This window comes from Mus musculus, chromosome 5 (assembly GCF_000001635.26).
Source record: "Mus musculus strain C57BL/6J chromosome 5, GRCm38.p6 C57BL/6J".
Lineage (NCBI taxonomy): Eukaryota > Metazoa > Chordata > Mammalia > Rodentia > Muridae > Mus > Mus musculus.
Window position 1 is genome coordinate 72,234,317 of NC_000071.6, and position 24,722 is coordinate 72,259,038.

General features: G+C 41.1%; 1 pseudogene across 1 annotated transcript in view; it reads left to right on the plus strand.

Annotated features, from left to right (window-relative positions):
- Nucleotides 1-24,722, plus strand: part of Atp10d (ATPase, class V, type 10D) — a 95,443-nt pseudogene that overhangs the window by 30,988 nt on the left and 39,733 nt on the right. The window contains exons 4-10 of the transcript NR_003966.1: nucleotides 4,782-4,986; nucleotides 7,720-7,805; nucleotides 11,388-11,494; nucleotides 11,776-11,907; nucleotides 12,501-12,628; nucleotides 12,737-12,989; nucleotides 20,595-20,830. The product of NR_003966.1 is annotated as an ATPase, class V, type 10D, transcript variant 1 (transcript). The remainder of the gene's footprint in view (nucleotides 1-4,781; nucleotides 4,987-7,719; nucleotides 7,806-11,387; nucleotides 11,495-11,775; nucleotides 11,908-12,500; nucleotides 12,629-12,736; nucleotides 12,990-20,594; nucleotides 20,831-24,722) is intronic.

The following is a 24,722-nucleotide window of genomic DNA, read 5'->3' on the forward strand; positions in this document are numbered from 1 at the left end:
TAAATAGCTTCTGCTATGCAAACTACATCAGCAACATAAAGAACTGCTTAGTTTGAAGGGATAAATCAGTGTAAATAAGCATACAGCTTTACAGATGCCTAGTGCATAATGTCAAATCTAAGAGAAATCTTCTATTACCTTAAGGAATTGTTAGTCTACAGAGAAAGGCAAATCAATACTTTATTTTGTTTTTTCTAAAATTCTTTCTAGTGTGTATGCATACTACTGAATTTTTCCATGGAGAGACATAACAGGAAATTTTCACAAAAGGTAGATGTTCTACTTGGAAAATTTAATCCTATATGCCATACACACCTAGTAAAGGGAATTAATTCTACAGAAAATAGTCACTACAGTTCACAAAAAGGTGTGTCCCTTTGCATTTCTGTAGCAGAGTAAAGGACTACTGAGCATCAGCCTAGTTAGTGGTTGTAATAGACAAGACATCAATGGAAAGTTACTGAAATAATTCAAAGGAGGAGAAGGCTCAGAATTAGGCTGTAGCAGGAGAGATGAATAAAAGATTAAATGAAGACTTATATAGGTACCAGAGAAAGTCTTTTGCTGACTCAATACATATAAACAACTTCATGGTTCCTAGTTTGCATGATGGGGTGATAGATGCCTTTCCTTGTGTCCCAGATTTTGGGAGCAACTAGTTACAGCTGAGGAAGGGGAGCAAGTTCATTTTAAGAAGTTTTATGTGGCATGAATTGGGTAACTGAGGTGCTTAGCAAGCATAAAAATTGTTATCCAAATACCACGAGTGAAGACAAGGATGCAGAAGCCCTTGGTACATAAAAGGCAACTGGCAACAGGCAAAGAAGATACAAGAGTCCTTAAGTGGAAGAAACTTTAAGAAGACAGAGAGTGAAAGCACAGGGAAAGGGAAGTGATGTCATAAAAACCAAAGGAGAAAAATATTTCAAAGATGGAGTAATGCCAGCCCACACTTACAAAGGAAACTTGTCTAATAAGGACCAACACGCCCATGGCATTTGCTCATCAGGGGACTGATGGCCTTCTAGGAAGGGTGATCACATAAAATCTGTTGAGAGAAAGAATGAAGGAGTAACTAACATCACCAACATAGTCATATTTAAAGGTCAGAAAAGATCCAGAAAAGATGAGGGCATTCGTCGTATCCATTATTTGTTTAAACCGTTTTATTATATGGGTAAATGGTCCCCCTAAAGCTCAGGGATGGGTGGACTACTTCCCAGGTCATGATACTATTGGAAGGTGATGAGTCCTCCAGGGAAGAAGGTATATCATTTTGGGGAGTGTGCTTGAAGACGTTGTTGGGCCTCTAGCCCTTGGTCTCCTTTCTAGGCTTGTAAGGTGAGTAGTTTTCTCTGTCTTGCGAACTTGACAGGAAAAGCTGCGTCAGCAAAAGCAATGAGGAGAGCAGGCCATCTTTATAACAATAATGGAAAATAAGTAGCTTTGCTTTTACGTGTTTGTTTGTTTGTGTATTTTTGAGACCTTAGTCTCTTGAATGTTGTGGTTGCAAATGTGTGCCACCATGCCCAGTGTGCATGTATACAAACACTAACTAAAAATGTCAACATATAATAAAATATTATAAAAAAGATAGAATGCAGCTGAATTCTGAGGAGTTCTGACACAACCAGGATCACAGGAAGGACAGGCTCCACTCAGATATAGCCAGGGCAGGTAGCCCTAGAGATAACCAGATGGCAGGAAGCAAGCGTAAGAACATAAGCAACAGAAACCAAGGTTACTTGGCATCATCAGAACCCAATTCTCCCACCATAGCAAGTCCTTGATACCCCAACACACTAGTAAAGCAAGAATCAGATCAAAACTCACTTCTCATGATGATGATAGAGGACTTTAAGAAGGACATGAATAACTCCCTCAAAGAAATACAGGTGAACACAGGTAAACAGGTAGAAACCCTTAAAGGGGAAACAACAAAAAAAAATCCCTTAAAGAATTATAGGAAAACACAATCAAACAGGTGAAGGAAATGAACAAAACCATCCAAGATCTAAAAATGGAACTAGAAACAATAAAGAAATCACAAAGGGAGATAAACCTGGAGTTAGAAAACCTAGGAAAGAGACCAGGAGTCATAGATGCAAGCATCACCAACAGAATACAAGGGATAGAAGAGAGAATCTCAGATGCAGAGTATATCATAGAAAACATTGACACAACAGTCAAAGAAAATGCAAAAACCAAAAAGCTCCTAACCCAAAATATCCAGGAAATCCAGAACACAATGAGAAGACCAAACCTAAGGATAATAGGTATAGAAAACAGTGAAGATTTCCAACTTAAAGGGTCAGTAAATATCTTCAACAAAATTATAGAAGAAAGCTTCCCTAACCTAAAAAAGAGATGACCATAAACATACAAGAAACCTACAGAACTCAAAAAGACTGGGCCAGAAAAGAAATTCCTCCCATCACAATAATCAAAACACCAAATGCACTAAACAAAGAAAAAATATTAAAAGCAGTAAGGAAAAAAGGTCAAGTAACATATAAAGACAGACCTATCAGAATTACACCAGACCTCTCACCAGAGACTATCAAAGCTAGAAGATCCTGGGCAGATGTCATACAGACCTCAAGAGAACACAAATGCTAGCCCAGGCTATTATACCCAGCAAAACTCTCTATTACCACAGACAGAGAAAACAAGATATTCCATGACAAAACCAAATTTATACAACATCTTTCCACAAATCCAGCCCTACAAAGGATAATAGATGGAAAACACCAACACAAGGAGGGAAACAACATCTAGGAAAAGCAAGAAAGTAATCTTTCCACAAACACAAAAGAAGATAGCCACACAAACATAATTCCACCTCTAACAACAAAAATAACAGGAAGTAACAATCACTTTTCCTTAATATCTCTTAGCATCAATGGACTCAATTCCCCAATAAAAAGACATAGACTAACAGACTATTTACGTAAACAGGACCCAGCATTTTTCTGCATACAGGAAACACTCCATTAATACTCATAAATAGAAGCAGTCATTAATAGTCTCTCAACCAAAAAAACGCCCAGGACCAGAGGGGTTTAGTGGAGAACTCTATCAGACCTTCAAAGGGGATCTAATACCAACACTCTTCAAACTATTCCACAAAATAGAAACAGAAGGAACACTACCCAATTAATTCTATGAAGCCACAGTTACACTGAGTATTTTCCCTTGGAGATGGAACAGTTTCTGTCTAATCAAGAACCTGTTACATTTTCCTTTCATAGAGGACTTCATAAGAGATTTTTTTTCTCCTGTCATGTTTAATGTTTCAAACAGATTTTAAAAACTGGTTGAGTGCATATTACTTTTAGCTTCAGAAGATATTATGTATATTTAAGAGGCATTTAACTATTATAAATTATTTTAATGACTTAAAATGTTAATACTAGGCTGTATATTTTAAAATAAATTTTATAAACATACAAAAAATGAGAAACAGTATTTTTAAAAGGGATGTAATGTATAGTTCTTCATGCAGGTGTCAGATGATCCGGAGTGAGGAGTAATCTCACCTGCAATGTTGGGGAAGATGGTGGGGGTGCACAGGAGACTGGCAGAGATGCCCACATCCCTTATACACCTGACATGCACCAGCCTTTTTCTTATGCCTGTTCTCCTGTGCACTTTAGCTATTCTTTACATACTTACAATACTGAATACAATGTAAAAGTGATATCAAGAGTCACTAAATGGTTTCCTTCAGGAGATGATAGCAGGAAGAGAAACCTCAACATGTTTTGTACATGTTTTTCTTTTCAAATATTTTCGAATTGCAGTTGCTGAAATCCTCAGATCTGGAGCCTCAGATATGGAAGGCTGCTTGTATTTCTATTGAGTGAGAATTAGAGGTGATAATGTGGTAGAAAAGAATTGTTTTTAAATGTTGTGTGTGAGTTGTCCTTAATTATCCAGTATAGTGTGTGAAATCTGATAATGTGTCTTGTGGCACCTTTGGGTCCTTGTTACCTCATCACAGAACCACACACAAGAACTGTTCTACATACCAATATATTCACGTAATGTTAATTGTAATTCTGTCTTCGACTTGCATTCAAACAGCTTAAGAGCTCAAAAAATCCCACAGTGGGAAGAGAACAAGCTTACTTTTTTTTTTTTTGATTTATTTATTTATTATATGGAAGTACATTGTAGCTGTCTTCAGACACTCCAGAAGAGGGAGTCAGATCTCGTTACAGATGGTTGTGAGCCACCATGTGGTTGCTGGGATTTGAACTCTGGACCTTCAGAAGAGCAGTCGGGTGCTCTTACCCACTGAGCCATCTCACCAGCCCGAGAACAAGCTGACTTTAAGTGTCAGCTTTATATTTAAGTGTCTTAATAACTAGTTTATTGTGTTTTTGCAACTTAATAACTTAAGTTTTCCAAATGAAGTCTTTGTGAAATTTTGGTTTTACCAATTCTGTAGTGTCTCCTTTAGCATTTAATACATAAAAAATTTCATAAATTATACACCAAGATTTTAAGAAATAATTAGTTTCTTCTTACTACTTTAAAAAAAGATTTATTCATTTATTTATTTATTTTATAGATAAGTATATAAATAGCTGTCTTCAGACACACCAGAAAGAGGGCATCAGATCCCATTACAGATGATTGTGAGCCATCATGTGGTTGGTGGGAATTAAACCGAGGACCTCTGGAAGAGCAGCCAGTGATCTTAACTGCTGAGCTATCTCTCCAGGCCTCTTTTTTTTTTTTTTTTTAAATATATCTTTTTTTCTGTTCAATTTTAGGAAAGAAAAAAAGTACATTGACTGTTGCTGGAAAAATGTCACCGTCGGGGACTTCATCCGCCTGTCCTGCAATGAGATCATCCCTGCAGACATGGTCTTACTCTTTTCCACAGACCCAGATGGCATCTGCCACATTGAGACTTCCGGCCTTGATGGAGAGAGCAATTTAAAGCAGAGGCAGGTGGTGCGTGGCTACACAGAGCAGGTGAGCAGTGTCTGTCTCCTCAGATGGAGAGTTCTGGACGCTCCTTCTTCCTCAGGAAAGGTCTGGGCTCGTGGTTGTTTTGTTTTGTTTTGAGACAAAGAGTTTCTTTGTGTAGCCCTGGCTGTCTTGGAACTCGCTCTGTAGACCAGGCTGGCCTCGAACTCAGAGATCTACCTGTTTCTGCCTCCCACGTGCTGGAATTGAAGGCATGTGCCACCACACCTGGCCATAAAGAGATTTTTAATTTAATTTTTACCACTGATTAAATAGAACTGCAGAAGGCTCAATCTGTTTTCAGCTCTCAGTAGACATGTGTTATGTTTTATAGATAATAGGATGGACATGACTTGGGAGTTCACACTCTCTGTCCCCCCTCCCCCCCCCCCCCCCCCAGCACACACACACACACTATCAGGTTGTTTGGAACAACATTAGAGAAGCCTGGCTGAGTTCATAGAAACAATCACAGGATAATTTCATTTTCTTCCTCTTAGGGTCTTATATTTTGTGTTTTCATTAATGTTCCTAAAATGTCTAATTACCTATGTTTCAAAGCTTTAAAAAAATAAATAAATAAAACTTTCATGGTTTCTCATGCCACCGTCCTCTAGGCTGTTCATCCTGATGTGGTAAGGGAAATGAGACTGACAGAAATTTGAGTTAAGTAAATCTCCCCTCTGCCACTGGTTCCTTTGTGTCTTTTATGCACAAAGTGATGTTCTTGTGTAGTTATTCAGGTACACGATGACTGAGTTTCCTCATAATAATGTGGAAATTGTGTCTCTTTCTTGTCATCGTTGTTTGACTCGGGCCAAACACAATGCCTATAGCTAAATATCACTTTCCTTCTTCTGTCTGGAGACACTTTAGGTAAAACATTTTAAAATTTAACTGTCGTTCCTTTAAACCTGAAAACCTGAAGGACCAGGAAGTTGGAATTTCTTCATCTTATATGCATAAATAAAACTATATCAGTCTCCTGATCCGTTAGCATTTCGTCTCGGGTCGGAGCCCTTTTTCCATCTATGGATCTTCATGCAGACTGCTCCATGTTCAGCTGCCTCTGAGCTTGATGTCTTTGTCACTTTCCTAAGCAGTCCCACCCCTAGGATTTTGACAACATCTTGCATAACTTAGCATTCTGTCCTGGCACTAAGTGCACGTTCGGCTGCTGTCCGTTGGCTATGAGGCATACTTTGGGTTCAGTTCCAGATGAGCATAGTCACTCCCTCATAGTCTGCAGGTTGTATTGAGAACTTGGGCAAACTATTTGGCCCTCTGTGTATCTGCAGCTGTTCCTAAGCTGGTTTGTAGCACCAGCCTCAGTGGACCATGAAAAAGAAATTATTTAATAGTGTTAAAGTACATAGCATAGATTCTAGTACTTCAAAGGAATTCAATAGGGATTATTAACAAATCAAATCATGTTATCATATAATTCGTGGTTTTCTGTGTTCACTACAGTGATATAGAAATATTACTCAAAAAGCTAGAACTATTTTTTCTCTGTTTCTTATCACACTTCCCTGAGAAGATGTTCTGTAGCCCAGGCCATCCTGAACTTCATTACATAATAGTTCCAGCTGGCTCTAAACTCACAGCAAACTTACTAAGTGCTGGAATTGCATAGATGAGCTCTCATGTCTGAGCTGGTGACTTGTTCTTCATGAAGCCACGTCCTTCATGCACAGTGTTTTGTCTTTGTTTTTGCATGCATTGGTGTTTTGCCTGCATGTGTGTCTCTGGGAGGGTGTTGGATCTTCTGGAGCTAGAGTTACAGACAGCTGTGAGTTACCATGTGGGTGCTGGGAATTGAACTTTTGGTCCTCTGGAAGATCGCCCAGTGTTCCTAACCATTGAGCCATCTTGCCAGCCCTAGACAATGGTTTTTTTGGTTTTTGATTTTTGGGTTTTGGTTTTGGGTTTTTGGGTTTTTGTTTTTGTTTTTGTTTTGTTTTGTTTTGTTTTATTTTGTTTTTCGAGATAGGGTTTCTCTGTATAGCCCTGGCTGTCCTGGAACTCAATTTGTAGACCAGGCTGTCCTCGAACTCAGAAATCCGCCTGCCTCTGCCTCCCAAGTGCTGGGATTGAAGGCGTGCACCACCACCGCCTGGCTAGACAATGCTTTGAAAGGCACTTTGCCTACATCACCACTGGTTTCCTAACAGAACTATGAAAGTATCAGTTTGCTCCACGAGAGAATTTTGATAGATGGTGATGTCCTGCTTATTTAGGAATTTTATTTATGAACTTTGGCTGAGATCAAATGCTTATGTAGTCCAAGGTATTTCTACATGCTCTGAATCTGGGTCATAGGCAAAACCAACAAAATACTTCCACGACCTATGGCACTACTGTTTGCTCCATGAGTGGAAGCTCTGAGGTGGAATGTGCATTTCAACATGAAACTTGCATCACGTGATTCATGTGAAAAAAACAAAACAAAACAAACAAACAAAGCTCTCCTTCTGTTTCTGTGGATGCTGTATCAGCATCTAAGGTCCTGCTGACCCTTGTTATGGATTCCCTCTTCATCCTAAGAGAGTCACAGCATACACTCTGAGGCTATATAGATGTGTGTGTGTGTGTGTGTGTGTGTGTGTGTGTGTGTGTGTGTGTGTGTTTGCCTTAATTACTGTGTGTATTAAGAATTGGTCAAAGTGATACAATGTCTAAATAGCAAATTTAATCTTAATTTTTTTCCTTCTGTGATTTTTTTTTAAATATTTTTAGGACTCTGAGGTTGATCCGGAGAAGTTCTCCAGCAGGATAGAATGTGAAAGTCCAAACAATGACCTCAGCCGATTCCGAGGCTTCCTGTGAGTGACGTGGGACCGAGTTCTGTGGGCCCGAAAGGAGGTGTCCTTAGTTCAGTAACGTTTTGTGAATTCATACCCCGTGTAACTCAGTAGAGGCTGCAAGTTTGACCCTCTATAATTTGGTATACCTAAGTCATTTAATAAATGCTCATCTGCATGTATTATAAAATAATCTAAAAGATGAAACCCTCTGAAAGTATCCCTAGAATCACTTCCTATGGTATAAGAATGCCTTACAGGCCTGTGTAGCTTAGACCAGCCTTGAGTTTACTATGAAGCCCAGGCTTGCCTATAATGAGTTCTTCTGTCCCACCTTGAGATGACAGATACAATCTCTGTGCGCGTCTGCATGAGCTCCACGTTAAGCTCAGAACATGTTAAAGTCTGGAAGGAGGGATTTGTGCAGGGCCAGTAGTGGATGGTCTGTCCCCTTTGTGGGAATCAGAGTAGCGGGCTGCAATTCTGGTTGGAAGGAGTTAGGAGTTAGTCTTAGAGTGTGGGAAGCCATAGAAGTATTCAGTCTCAGCGCTTAGAATACCATCCTCGACCTTTCCGAATGACACTTATAATTTGGGGTCTTTCCCTGTCCCAAACTTGGTTTCTGATACTTAGATATTTTATGACTCTGAGCCAACTTATACTCATTAACTTTATTTTTACAAGGAAAAAATAAACAGGAAGAGAAAAATGTCTACCTTATTTCCCTCTTTTAAAGATCAGAATTGTCCTGATACCATTACCGGGTCATTTCAAGCGTACCAAGAGACTGGAAGAAAAACTAATGTTTCTCATGAACTAAGGATGAAATTGTGGCCTCTAGAGAGGAAAACTGACCCTAGATAATATCTTTAGTAGTGATGTTTTTATGTTTTAACTCCTGCTACAAGGATTCTGCACAAATGTTACATCAGTTGAGAACTGGCTGGTGCACACCCACATATGCCACTTGTAAACATGAATTCTTAGTCTTAACTTTCCCATCTATAAAACCAGCATTGAAAACCCAGCACTTTGGAGGCTGTGACTAGAGGATTGGCACAGGTTCAAAGCCAGCCTACGTTTGATAGTGAGTGTGTGGCCTAAAGAGACTACAGCTCCGACTCTCAGCCAAACCTCCAAAGTAGAATGAACAAGCTCAGGGAGGGCGGTGAGTTAGCTTAGGTTCAGGGATGCCTCTTGAAGTGACATCTCTCTGCATAGAAGTTTAGGTCCCAGCTAGAATAAAGTCTGTAAAACTGGGAGAAAAATGGCCAACCTCTTTCCTTTTTCTTTTTCCTTTTTAAAATTTTAAAATTTTTTTTATTTCTTGAAATTTTTATATAAATAGAAATTAATGAATGAAGCCATTCATTTTTATGATTGTAAAATTATTCTTCATAAACATAAGATGTTGAGGAATGGCAATAGCTGTTTTTTAATTGTTCTCTTTGCATGGGGGGAGAGGCAATCGAGAATCCATTCCCCTTTGTTTGCTCTTTCTTCTCTATATCAAACTTCTGTGGGCTTTTACTTTATATTCTTTGCAGTTCCAGAGAGTCACGGTGCTAGATTTATTGATGAATTTCACTTAAGTAAGAAATTACATCTGCTTATAGACTAATGATTATTGCTTAGAAAGCCATCAAAATTTAATGATAAAATTGAGACGGCCTTTTTCACAATGTGTGAAAGGTCATTTTTGCTTGTTTTTGTAACTATTTTGCTGATTTTGCCCCACACTCTTATCATGGTTTCGTCAAGTAATCACTTCTTCAATAATTTTGAAATGGGTTATTACGCAAGTTTCCAAGTGTGTAAAAGTGCAAGGGAAAGTGTACGGAACACTCAGGCTCTCCCTCAGCCGTGCCATCTCACAGTGCTGCCCACTCTGAGCCACCTCTCCCACCTCCTCCTGGGCCCCGTGACACATCACACCGGAGAAGAAGCAAAACTCTTCCTTAATCTCATCTAATACCAGGAATTTGTTCAAATTTTTCCACCTGATTGAAAACAATATCTTATGATAATTGCCTTAATCAAAACAGGACCAAAGTAAGTCTGACACATTACATTTAGCTAAGCAGTTTCCAATTTTTCTATCCCAAGAAATGGGGTTATTTCCCTTATTCCAGCATGAGCGGATTGTCTTTTCTTTGTGTTGAGCCCAGTCCTCTCCTTTCTGTCTCCTCTCTTTGAGTGAGCTAGACCTCTCTTGCTGGAAGCACCACATTTGCCTTTGGCCAGCTGCCACCTTCTGGCGAGCTTTGCCTTGTTTCTCTGGCTCTTTTACTTTGTCAGCTGTCCTTAGGCAGAATCTGTTGAACAATTCAAATTCTGTCTCTAAAAATAGCAAGATGTATACATATATACACACATACAAGCAAAATACTGCCTGTGAATCTGGAGGTGTCACAGAACCTCGGAAGTCACAGACTTCAGGTTGTAGTTCTCTGATAAAAGACCCTGATATATCGGTCTCGAGTGAGGCTATGCCAGTGCCTGGCAAATACAGAAGTGGATGCTCACAGTCATCTATAGGATGGAACATAGGGCCCCCAGTGGAGGAGCTAGAGAAAGCACTCAAGGAGCTGAAGGGGTCTACAACCCTATAGGTGGAGCAACAATATGAACTAGCCAGTATCCCCAGAGCTCGTGCCTCTAGCTGCATATGTAGCAGAAGATGGCCTAATCGGCCATCAGTGGAAAGAGAGGCCCATTGGTCGTGCAAACTTTATATGCCTCAGTATAGGGGAACGACAGGGCCAAGAAGTGGGGAGTGGGTGAGTAGGGGAGCAGGGCGGGGCAGGGTATAGGGAACTTTTTTTTTTTTTTTTTTTTTTTTTTTTTTTTGGTTTTTCGAGACAGGGTTTCTCTGTATAGCCCTGGCTGTCTGGAACTCACTCTGTAGACCAGGCTGGCCTCGAACTCAGAAATGTGCCTGCCTCTGCCTCCTGAGTGCTGGGATTAAAGGCCTGCGCCACCACGCCCGGCTGTATAGGGAACTTTTGAGATAGCATTTGAACTGTAAATAAAGAAAATATCTAATAAAAATATCCCCCCCAAAAAAGAATCTGGGGCCCTCACCTCCTTTCCTGTAAGCCAGGAGGCCTCTGATGTCCCCTGCCCTGTTCTCAGATGATGGGTGTAGGCCTTCACCTCTGATTATGCAGTTTCCCATTAGTCTTTCACGGAATGGCCTGAGCCACCACCGATTGTCAGTGCCCGGCAGGATTCTTAGTTTCAGCCAAATCGAAAGGACTACTTTTCTAAATCAAGACTGCCTCCCTCATCAACTAAGTTCTCCGAATAAGTTCTCCAAATACAGTGTGTTCTAGCATCTTTATTTAGAGTATTTTTTGAGTTCTTATAGTAATGGAATGTGACCAACAGTAACTTCTAGAAATAACAGGAATTTGCAACTTGTGGCAGCTTTCCCCTAGCACATCAGATAATTACAACAGCAGAAGCACGTGGGCCAGAGACTTGACACCTTCCCTATGAGCTGTCAAACATACCACACAGGGTATAGAACATTCCAGACTCTTATTTTACCTCCCCACTTTTGCTGTTTAAAAATAAATCTATATGCTGCCTTTCTTGCAGGGAACATGCCAATAAAGAACGTGTGGGCCTCAGCAAAGAGAATTTATTGCTCCGCGGGTGCACCATCAGAAACACAGAGGCTGTGGTGGGCATTGTGGTCTATGCAGGTTCGTTCTGCTCCTCCCTTTATTCTGACCTCTTCGCGGCCTCCTATGTGTTAACATTCTTCATTTCCTCAAGACGGAGTCTCCGGAAGGTAAACTGTGACTTGAGGAACGTAACCTCACAGATCCTGGTTCTGCAAAGCGAACCACATGAACAGACTAAACTCACGAGATGTTATGCAGCCAGGTTCGATCAGATGGTTAGCCAGAGAGATGTTTAACAGGGATGCTTGCTACCCGCATGTGCAGTGTGCGTTTTCAGACATACTGTGCTTTCTATGCAGGTCATGAAACCAAAGCAATGCTGAACAACAGTGGGCCACGGTATAAGCGCAGTAAGTTAGAGAGAAGAGCAAACACCGACGTCCTCTGGTGTGTCCTGCTTCTGATTGTCATGTGCTTAACTGGTGCACTGGGTGGGTAAAATTCACTGATCTAATATCTTGTCGGTATTATTTTCCTCTATTTTTTTCCAAAATAATATCCATGTTTGGTTTTTGTAAGAGAGTTCTGTTTGTTCATTTTTTTCCTAAATGTTTTCTTCTCTTATCCTTTAGCTTGACAAACACTGATGTTGAGTGTATCCACTTATGTTTTGCCACAGTACTGGAGGGACCTGGCGACAGGGGGCTGGGGGGGGGGAGAGACAGAGACAGACAGAGACAGACAGAGAGGGAGACAGAGAGACAGAGAGAGACAAGAGAGAGACAGATTTAGAGGGAGAAAGATTTAGAGGGTGAGAGAGAGATTTAGAGAGAGAAAAGAGAGATGGAGAGAGAGATTTAGAGAGAGAAAGATAAGAGAGAGACTATCAAGGACAAGAGACTGAGTAGCCTTTGAATTTGAGCCTGTTTTAAAGGACAATTAGTGTTCAAAGCAAACATTCTCATCTGTTTTTCTTGAGGGGTGTGGTTCTCTACATGCTCTCTCTGTAGCATCCTTGAGGGGTGTGGTTCTCTACTTACACACTCTCAGTAGCATCCATTTGGTGTCTGTGTGCTTTGTAAAGGTCACGGCATATGGCTGAGCAGGTATGAGAACATGCTCTTTTTTAACATCCCTGAGCCGGATGGACGTGTCATCTCACCCGTGCTGACTGGATTCTATGTGTTCTGGACCATGATCATCTTGCTGCAGGTAATTTCTGCCACACTTAGCAGAGATTGTTTTCCTTTGCCTGTTATCTAGCTGTAGTCACCGGATCGCACTGACTCTGACCTTTTGATATTGTTTGCACTCCATTAGGTCCTGATCCCCATTTCTCTCTATGTGTCCATTGAGATCGTGAAGCTTGGGCAGATCTATTTCATCCAGAGCGATGTAGATTTCTACAACGAGAAAATGGATTCTACCATTCAGTGCCGAGCCCTGAACATCACTGAGGACCTTGGGCAGATTCAATACCTCTTTTCTGATAAGACAGGAACCCTCACTGAGAATAAGATGGTGTTTCGGAGGTGCAGTGTAGCAGGGTTTGACTACTGTCATGAAGAAAACGGTGAGTGTGGGACTCCTACACGAACGGCCTGGAACTTTTCCCCAACTACTTAAATCCTTAATAAGTTTTTCAGATTTGAGTATTGGATCATTAACTCAGCCCAATGGGCTTTGTGCTATATTATTGGTCCTTTAGAATAGCGGTACTCAACCCATGGTTGACAACCCCTTTCACAGGGAGCATCTAAGACGATCAGAAAACACAGATATTTACATTATGATTCATAACAGTAGCAAAATTTAGTTGTGATGTCGGAACAAAAATAATATTATACTTGGTGGGGGGTCACCACAACATGAGGAACTATTTTAAAGGGTTGCAGTGTTAGGAAGGTTGAGGATCCCAGCGGTACTAATTTAGAGATTAGTAGATGCTGAGTTACCTACTACTTTATGGTACAATCACTGGATGCTGAAGGGTACAAAGTGGCGAAGTACTATGGATGCTCAACACTGCCTTCCTCAGTGCAGCTGTATACTCGGAGCTGTGGGGGACAAATGGATTTGGGATAAGGCTGGATTCTTCCCAAAATGTAGGTTAAGACATAATATTTTCACTGAAATGAAAGCTATTAACAGTATCTGGGTTTCTGTGGCCAGTGTTTCAGGGTTTTCTAGCAGAAGAATTGCCTTGGAAAGAATTCTGTAAAGACTACTACTATAAGGATAACCCCTTCCCACATACAAATAATTTAAACGCATCGGCAATCCTACTATGTGTTTAAAACTTGCCCACTTGGAAGTGTGACCCATGTCCTGGCATCATCAGTCACAGCAGAGCACCTGGGCTGATTAGAAATTATGAAGCTGTGATTAAAATCTCATTTAACAGAATACTCGCATTAGATTAGCATGCATATCAAAATTTAGGGGCCAATTTTTTTGAGACATGTTCCTTTTTTCTTTTTCTGAGTAACAGCCCTGGCTGGCTGTCCTGGAGTTCACTCTATAAACCAGGCTGGTTTTGAACTCATAGGAATCTATGCTTCTGCCTCCCAAGTGCTGTGATTAAAGGCATTTGCCACCATGGCTGTCCAAAAAGCCACTTCTAAAAAAGAAAACGGAGACGAAATGAAAATAAAAATGCCACTCTTATTTTGAGAGAGAGTATTTGAGAGAGAGAGAGAGAGGGAGAGAGAGAAGCTATTGAAAAATGTTCACATTAGGATAGTTATAGATTGCAGAACAGTTACAATGACATCATAGAGGGTTCAATGTTTCCTCATACTGTTTTTTTCCTGTTAACATGAGTAATAACATGCCTTTGGTAACTGATGAATTGATGATGTATCAATACATCATCATTACCTGAACTTCATGTTCTGAGAGTACCTTTGGTTTTGTCTTACGTCTCTGGCTGTCTCAGGATGACATCTGGAATGCCAGTAAGTGCCATCACAGAGGCATCTGTATTCTTCACAGTTTCTCGGACCTTTCTTTGGATGAACTTCTCAGTTTTGACAGGCACTGTTCTAGGATCTCTTCCTTTGGGATGGTCGAGCACGTGCCTCCTTTAGAATGCACGGTTTGTAAGTTTGTTGATCCACGGAGGCATTGGGGAGCACCATCTAAGAATAAGGACTGTACAGCCAAGCTCCTTAAGCCTGAATCCCATTTCTGCTACCTGAAAACTCTGTGTGCTTCAGCAAGATACATAATGTCTCTGAGCATCAGGGAGAGGAAACAGCCATTATAGTATCTGCTACACTGAGATAATCTGTGCAAAGATGCACAGAGCAGGGCACAGATAAAGTCTTTCTATTTGAGTTGCTGTTATTGTTACTTTTGATTATTGTTTTGAAAAGAAGAACCAGGTCTGCCACTTAAGTAGCTCATGATCCATTGTGGGAATCCATGTGTAATTATAAAAATATAGCATGTTAATTGAATATTAATGTTGATATTCCTAAGATCGGGGGATGGCCCATTTGGTAAAAATGCCTGTATTAGGACCTGAGTTCAAATCCCCAGCACCCACCAAAAAGACCCCATGTGATGGCATGCATCTGTAAACTCACTGCTAGAGGCACAAAGATGGCTTCCCTGGACGCATGGTGCTCATTGGCCAACGAACCTATCCAAACCAATCAGGTTCAGGGAGATATACTGTCTCAAAAATTAAAGCAGTTTCCTCTGGCTTTCACTAGTGAATGCACATGTGTATGTGCACACATACATTTATGTATTTTCCTATACACACATACATGAATATGTACATACACATACATGCACACACGTGGAAATACTTGTTCCAAATTTGGTTTGACTTTCAGGCAGCCAGATAGTTTTGGATATGCATTTTGCACCTATGTAATTTGGTATTTTAGAGACAGGATATCAGACATTCTTGGAATGCAGGAAATGTGTGGAGGATTAGTTCAGAGCAGAGGTTTGGGTATCAGTTATATTGGATGCTGCGGTTGGAGGAAGGTTGGCTGAGTGTGCTGTTTACAAGTAGGTGAAACGTAGGATGCCAAGGATGTTGTGGATGGTTTGAAGGAAGATGTGTGGATGATGTGCAGAAGGAGGCTCCTTTGACTGTTTTATGTTTGTCCTGGTGTCAGCCTATGGAATTTACATTGTAAATTATGACAAGCTAATTTTTCTTTAGTCTCAGACCTACTTCTTTCAGATATCAAACCAATGCAAGTAGTAGGCCATGCACAAGATTCAGAATATCTGAGAAGGGAATAGCAAAAGAACACATTAGAGATTAAATAAGCAAAAGAAACGAGAAAGATAATTTGTTTAGCCCATGACCTACCTTTAGCTACAGAGAACAATAGCAGACTGTTTCCTCAGTGACTCAGAAAACAAGAGTTCCCGGCCCTTTGCAAGACTTTCACAGAACTAGAAGGAAGCTACTCTATGGGAGTTAAAGGTCCTTATCATCACTTTAGTATGCTATGTTTTGAGACATGTTATCAACCTTGGCTTTTCACAGACATCTTTGATACAGTGTTCTCTGGACCTGGAAGCTTAGCTTGAGTCACTCTTTTTCTGACTCACATTGTAATTCTCTTGACCTATATGTCGGTAGAACTTTCCATGATATGAGTAAAGGCTGAGTCAGTCTGCTCCATCCCATTATGAAAGCTCTACTTATTGAGCAAGCTTGCCCTACAGTGATGTCTGAGCTCCTTGATGTCCTACTAGTTCATACAACCATGTGATCTTCATTCCCTCTGTGATGGCTCAAAGAAATTTTATGAACCCATTTATGTGGGTTTTGAGGCATTTTGGTTGTTTCAAATGTGGCATAATAGGCCAGAGAAGTGGCTCAGTGGTTAAGAGGACTGACTGCTCTTCCAGAGGTCCTGAGTTCAATTCCCAGCAACCACATGGTGGCTCACATCCATCTGCAATGGGATTGGATGCCTCCTTCTGATGTGTCTGAAGATAGTGACAGTGTACTCAGATACATTAAATAAATAAACCTTTTTTAAAAAAAGAAAAAAATGACATTTCATTATCCATAAATTTCTGGAGCCATTCAAAGTTTTATCATCCTCAGCACTAGTCCCTCACTGGATTGGGTTATTCTTTGTTGAGAGGAACAGTCAAGTACACAGTAAAATGTTGACAAACATATCTAATGCCCACCTACTGAATGCCTGTAGCCATTGCCAAAAGTTCCACAGTTCCAGCCATACTACAAAAAGAAAACAAACAGACAAACAAACAAAAACCAATTATTGAACGTCTTAGAACTGTGTAGAGTTCAGGACTTATGGTGTAGGGGTATGACTACTGGCTTTAGAAGCAGGAAGATTAAATTTCAATTCCTGTTCTCTCTCCAGCCAGCTGTTTAATCATAATTAGATATTCAGTCTCTCTGAATATCTGAATTAGAGGTCTTCATTTCAGAGAGGCCAGGATATTTCTGCATTTGTAAACCAATACATTGGATACAGTATATAAATAGAATTAAGACAAAAAATGGTATCACCATCTAGATCAATGCAGAGAAAACCTAAGATATAAAATTATATCATTTGGAAAAAATGAAAAGCATAAAACATGATGTCCTCAGAATTAGAGGTCTTCACAAAGAATGCATGTTTATTGGAAGCCAGTTAAATCACGCCTATAATCTTAGCACTTCAGAAGTAGAGATAGGAGGATCAAGAGTTCAAGGCTATCCTTGGCTGCATGCTGAATATTTTGAGTTTCATGAGACTGTCTTAACAAACAAATAACATAAAAGCAAGCAAACAAACAAACAACAATAATAAACAAGCTACCATATTGCTTTTTAGGCTTTTCCTTCTGAACTGGCCAGTTTTGCGTCAACTTGACACAGGCTGGAGTTATCACAGAGAAAGGAGCTTCAGTTGGGGAAATGCCTCCATGAGATCCAGCTGTAAGGCATTTTCTCAATTAGTGATCACAGGGTTAGGTCCCCTTGTGGGTGGTGCCATCTCTGGGCTGGTAGTTTTGGTTCTATAAGAGAGCAGGCTGAGCAAGCCAGGGGAAGCAAGCCAGTAAGGAACATCCCTCCATGGCCTCTGCATCAGCTCCTGCTTCCTGACCTGCTTGAGTTCCAGTCCTGACTTCCTTTGGTGATCAACAGCAGTATGGAAGTGTAAGCTGAATAAACCCTTTCCTCCCCAACTTGCTTCTTGGTCATGATGTTTGTGCAGGAATAGAAACCCTGACTAAGACACCTTCCCTTAAAAATATGGCAAAGTTATTACAATAAATAAAATGTGAAAATACGTTATAAAACAATTCACTCCAATCTATATCTTATCCAGTAGCTCTTTGGTTAAACAGACACAACCACCAACCCAACAAGCATCTTCTCATTGCCTCTTCCTCTGATGCATGCTTTGATAATAGGTAAGAACACACACATACACACACACACACACACACACACACACACACACACACACATACACAGTTACTCTCATAGAAATTCTATTGGAGAAAGTCATCACAAATGCATAAATAGATAAGCAGTGATCAGGACCTGGCAGAGAATTAGAATAAAATGATGTGACATTTGAAGATTGGATGACTAATTTGGACTATATGGCTAAGTATGACCTCTTAAAGTGGACATGAGAGTCTAGATCTGAATGATGAAGGTGAAGAATCTCCAGTCCAAGGGATCAACTGCTCTACAGTCCTTTATGCTGTCCTGAGCCTTCAAACTTTCAAAGTAAGTAGGTTCTCAACTTTTCAAATGCTGTGACTCTTTAGTATAGTTCCTCATGTGGTTGTGACCCTGACCATAAAATTATTTACATTGTTATTTCATAACTGTAAGTTTTCTATCATTATGAATTGTAGTGTAAACATCTGTGTTTTCCAGTGGTCTTTTGGGGGTTGTGACCCACAGGTTTCGAACCATTGATGTAGAAGAAAGATGGAGCTTTAGATCCGAGTGGGTTATTTAAGATAGAATGAAGATCCTGAGTTTATTCTGAGGGAATCCTGAAGCCACCAGGAAGTGATCTCATTGCTTTAACTTCTAAGAAGGTCACTCTAGCTGCCATTTGAGGAATAGATTTGAAAGGGGGAAAGAGACTAGTTTTGAGGTCCTGAATTGGTTCAGTTGAGAGATGATGGTAACTTGACTAAGGTCATGGAAATAGGTCTGGACACTCGGGGCATGTATTTGATGTGTAATGGACATGTGCTGGTGAGCCTCTGGATGGGAGAAAGCAGTGAGGGATCCAGAGTCTTAGGTTTTTGGTAACCATTTAGACAGTACAGTATTGTTATCCAAAGATGAGGAAGCCCAGAGACAAGGTTGAAGAGGAATCGGAAACAGCCCAACTGTAGCCATGTGGAATTTGAGGTTACTGTTATTTACTTATGTATTCCTCAAGTATTTCTTGAGTACCTATGAGCTACTACATTAGACTCTCAGAACATATTAATGAAACACGAATTTCTCTGACCATTTAAAGTGTATATTTTATAGGGTGATAAAAATAAAAGTAAAAACAAAAGGTATATAGTGCGTAGTAATGGCAACAGTGGCAAATAATGAGGCCCTACCTGAGAAGTCTTCACTGATAAGGTGGAGAGACCTGAGGGAGGTCAAGATGTGAGCCATACCACTGTCCATTTTGTACAAGAGCCTTGTGGCTAGCTAATGGCAAGAGTTTTGTGGAGAGTTGCATGGATGAGTCTTGATTCTAATAAGAGGTTAGAGTTGAAGATACAGGTTGTTCTAGTTGTTAGGGTTACTGTTGCTGTGATGAAATATCATGATCAATAAAACTTGAGGAGGATGCAAAACAAACAAACTTGCATCAGCTTACACATCCACATCACAGTTCGTCATCAAAGAAGTCAGGACAGGAACTCCACTGGCTCAGGGACCTGGAGGCGGGAGCAGAGGTCATGGAGGAGTGCTGCTTATTGGCTTACTTGGCCTGCTTTCTTGTAGAACTCAAGGCCACCAGCCTAGGGATGGAACCACCCATAATGGGCTAGGCCCTCTCCTAATCAATCACTAACTAAGAAAATGCCTTGAAGGCTTGCCTACAGCTGGATCTTATAGAGGAATTTTCTCAACTGAGGTTTCTTTCTCTCTAGAGACTCCTGCTTGTGTGAGGTTGACATGAAACCAGTACACAGGTTCATAGGCTGTGCATAAAGACATTTTGTTTCAAAGATCAAACTGTATGAGAACACCAGAGAGAGGAGTTTAGATAGAGAGGAGAAGGCAGTCCTGAAGCTTGCAAATAACTGAGGGTTGAGAAGAAAGGTCACTGGAGATGGAATATAATGTAGTGTTAGAGTACTTGACTAGATGCTTGAATCTCTAAGTTCAATACCTAATGTAACAAAAAGACAATAACATAATACATACATACATACATACATACATACATACATACATACATACATGTAGCTTAGTCTGTAAAAACCCTTGCCTGGCAAGCATGAGGACCTCAGTTTAATCCCTAGAACACACATCTCATCACAGAGGAAGTGGGGACAGACAGATCCTAGAGCTTGCTGGTCAAGCATTCTACCTTCCACAGTGAATTCTAGACCAGTTATGGGTCCCTGTCTCAAAACACAAAAGAAAAAACAAAACAATGAATCCTGAGAAATAACACCCAAGGTTCTCTGATTGTTACATACATACATACACATACATATGTGTGAGGGCACACACACACACACACATAATCATACTGCTTTGCAAGATGGAGCTTGATGGTGACCTTGAGAAGAGGTCAATGGAGCGTTAAGACAGGAAGTGCTGAACTTGGTTGAGGAGTGACTGGTGTACTGAGACTCAGATGTGAAGAAGTGCTTGAGGACCCAGAGGACAGGATCCGGATCCCAAGTGGAGGGCTCAGCACTTAAAACAAGGAAGGCTGAGTTGTGCATTGCCGTAGGGTAACAGACTAAGAGCATGGATAGAGGTGCAGACAAGGCTAGACCTAGAGATGGAAAAGGAAGGCACTTCCTAATCCACTGTGTCCTCTTTCCTCCATAAGGACGGGGTAAGTTTATTGACCATGGATTCTCATGGGGAGAATTTGGAGGCCAGGGCAGAAAGGAGGTGCTGTGCTCGGCTTAGGAGCTACCATATTCAGCCTGCAATATTCAGATGGTGAATTTTATCCTACAGCCAAGAGGCTCGAGTCCTATCAGGAAGCTGTCTCTGAAGAGGAGGAATGCACAGACACTCTCGGCGGCTCCCTCAGCAACATGGCGAGACCCAGAGCCCAGGGCTGCAGGACAGTTCCCAGTGGGCCTCTGGGAAAGCCCTCGGCTCAGCTCTCCGGGAGCACCTCTGCTGTAGGAAATGGAGAAGGATCTGGGGAAGTGCCTCATTCCAGACAGGCCGCCTTCAGTAGTCCCATGGTAAGCGTGACGTCATCGCCACACCCTGGGCAGAGCCACTCCCTGGTATCATAGCCCAGATAACACTGCTTTTCTTTGTCTGCAAAATAGGTGATATTGCTACAGTTCAGCATGATGGTAACACGTAAGTTAAAAAGAAAAATACAAAATTGAGGTTTGTGCATTTGAGATTTGAGATAATTCAGTGTTGAGAAGTTGGGTGTCATTTCTGAAAAATAAAATATTTCGGGTTAGAACTGATTTTGTCAGAGCCTGAAGAAGGCTATCTTGACATAAGGATAACAGCTAACTCTAAGAACCACCAAGACTTAACCAGAATTTTCTTGGTGACATGTATGTTTCTCTAATTAATCGGTCTTTTGGTGTCTTTTTGTTACTTTCTAATCTTCCTCTGCATTCCACCCAACCTAGTTCTCCTTCCTCATCTCTAGCTCCACGAAGGGCACTTTTCAGTATTTTCATTCCAGAGTTCAACAAGTGGTTTGAGTCCCAGTGACAACTCTTAGGAACTGACTAGTTATCCCCATGAACAAACCCATATTCCTGCAGAAGAGGTGGATCACATAGAACATGGGAGACAGAAAAGATGATTGTGTAAACAAATTAGAGATCAATACTTGCACCGAATTTAAAATTACCTCTCTAAAATGTTTACTGCCTTCTCAGCCTTTCATATTTCGTGAATGCCTGTGTTTAACCAAGATGGAGATTTCCCACTGTGAGATCAGTAATAACGCAGGCAGACAGCACACTATGAGTAGAGAGGCTGCCAGAAATGTTGCTGCATTATGGTCGTTGCCTGACTTTCATGGTAGATACATTGCATAAGCAGACCCCAGGTGTCTATGTCTCTTGACTTGAGAAAGCCTACAGGGCATCTCCAGGCTCTTTGCAAACTTGCTGTGAAATGTGCAACTGCAGTAATGGCATGGCCACCGCCAACTCAGTTCTGTGGCACTCAGGAGACAACACCCCTGACAGTACAACTTCTTATTTAGCAATCCGTTTTGAAACATCTCAGCTTCCCTCTTCATGCACAGACCTTTTTTTCTATAGTCAATTTTAACCATATGCCAGGAAGAAATATATATGTATGCATGTATATACTCGTTTCTCTATGATACTGTCTTTACTAGTCACTTGTACATTTTCTGCACATTTGAAAGTAAGAAAGTGTTAACTGACATCTAGTTGGTGGTAGCCCAGTGCTGGCTTGCCCCTCCTCTGTTTCCTGAATAGGCCTCACTCTCCTGTGGGAACAAATAGATACTTCTGGAAGCCTTTGTGGCTTTTTCTATGCTATCTCCTCTGAGACATCTTCTCGCCTCTATCAAATCTGATGAACCACTAAGGGAGGGCTGTAGTTCTCTGATTCTTTGTTGTCAGCCTCCAGGTTTTCTGAGCGCTTTTCTGTTGTCCGATTGTCTGCATAACACTGGCCTTATTTCTGTACCTGACATTGTACCATTACAACCTTGAGAGCAAAGACTTTTTAACCTTTGAAGCCTAGCACACAGCACAGTGCATGCCACATTCATTTTCAAAACAGTATTTTGGAAGGTTGTTGATTGAGTCTGATCACCAGACCTACTCTTCCCATACAGTTTGTTTGTTTCCACTTGCCCCCTTCTCCAGTGCCTCATGTACATGGACATCCTGGGCTTGTTTTTGTTCTGTGTCTTGCAAAGCCACACTATTATAAATAGGATAAAGTGGTCATCCCATGAAATGTGACTTTCACTCTTGAGTCTTAAGTCTTACAAGCTGAGCTTAAGATTTTAAGAAAGCTACGTAAATCCTTGACCTGTGAAGCCTGGGTTAAGAGTGCCTGTGTGAATGCCAAGGGTCTTGAAAAAGGCCGTGAGATGTGATTCATAGGAGGGAAGTGGGCGACCACACAGGATTTCCACAGCAAATCCTCAGAACTGCTGGATCGCCAAGCTGGCAGACAGGAAAAAGTCATCAGTGTGTGTGTGGCCTTTGTACTTTTCCTTCAGGTGTGTGGCATTTAGGATTTAGAGGAGTCCGGGAAAAGGCTTTTGTTCCATAAAAACCAAAGTAACATAAGTAGAGCAGCAAATTCTTGGAGCTGCAGTATGAGCAGGGTATGAAGTAAAACCTTAGTCAGGGAGAGAGTGAGAGGAGACTGGGCAGCCTTACAATTGCCGGTCATCTCCATCCGCCCAGATAGAGTATCTTTTTTCGTTATTCAGCCATGGATGTTTAGAGGTTTGTGTAGGTTCCTGTTACTTTCAATTTGGAAACACGATATTTACGTTCCGTTGAAGCCGTACAAAAGCTTCCGCAAACAGCGGGGAGAGCAAAGGGAGCCTAGCCAGATTTTCCATTTAACTTGGATCTAAATAGGGGAGAAAAATAACAGGAGAGAAAGAAAGTCTGAAGTAGAATTCCTTCCGTCAAGTAGGACGTTTGAATCCTGCTGACGAACATGAACTTGAAAACTATCCAGAGTCTTCGAACAAGTTGATAACAAAGTTGTGACGTCCACCTTGAAACTGGCAAGGCTTTGCAGGCAATGTAGAACAGTGGTTCGCATCCAGAGGTGGTGACCTCTTTAGGGAACTATGGAATGCTCCCTTCACAGGGGTCTCATATCAGATATCCTACATATCAGATATTTACATTATGATTCATAATTGTAGCAAAATTATATTTATTAGGTAGCAATAAAAATAATTTCATAGTTGGGGGTCACCACAATATGAGAAACTATTAAAGGCTCACAGCATTAGCAAGGCTGAGAACCACTGGTGTTGTCTGTGTTGTGCTGTGGATTCTGTAATCTCATTATGAGTGGAAATGTTCTCTGAGTCTTGACCAGATGCCTGGTTGAGATCCAGTGGGTGCATGTGTTTCTTTTCCAAGGGCAGTGACTCTGTCTTGTTTGTTTCTCTACCCTTTCTGTATAGAATATAAGGCCAGCAAGTATTTGGTAGTAGTGTACAATAAACTTGGGTTCCTTATATGCCAAATACTGGGTTAGGGATTTAAAGATCCGTAGAATGTGGTCCTTGCCTTAAAGAGACTTCTGGCCTCTGCAGAGGACACTGTTTAAACACAGCTGTTTCAGATAAACAGGCACGGTTTTATGTAAGATGGCAACGGTTGTCTAGCACAGCAAGGGAACGAATATTCACTTATATGCCGAGGCCACAGCAAAGACGGCTCTGGTCTTGGGAAATAATTATGGATATAGTTATTTAGATCAAAATTGTACATGGCTGTTTTGCGTCCTCTCCTCAACTCAAGAGCTCTCTTAGTCACGAGGGATTAAGTTATTTTGTCAGAGTCAGTGGAGTACTCTCTTTTGGGAGCGTCATTTTGATGTGAATGCCTCCTTACATCTTCCTGAGCGCTCTTCTTTTGTTTATATCCTTTTATGGTGGTTTCAGTGTCTCTTCTGCACTGCCAAGTATCTAGAAAGACCCAGTTTCATTTTGACAGTTCTTATCTGCAGAGTCCTGCTGACAGGAGTATCTCTTTCATGACGGAATACACATGCATGTCTTTACCTAGCTTTAGTATTGCTTCTATTGTCACGCTCACAGAACAGGATTTCAGCTTTATAGTCCTCTACTTGCCGAATTTAGATAGAATTTAAGAATACATTGTGATGGCTCATAGCAGGTGAATTTTAAACCTGTCGTGGACCCTGGTGATCTGAAAGGAGAGTGCATGTCACTTGAAAGGAAGGAAAGAAGAAAGACTTGCAGGCAAAGGAACGCGTCGCCCCTGGCTGGCTGTCAGGGGAGTCGAGCTGAGACAGGAGTGTAGAACGTGTAATTGCAAGCATTGTGCTTCTCTCATTAAACCTGTGATCACTCTCACCAAATGCCGGAGCAGAAACACTAGCTACGGTACCCCTGTCTTC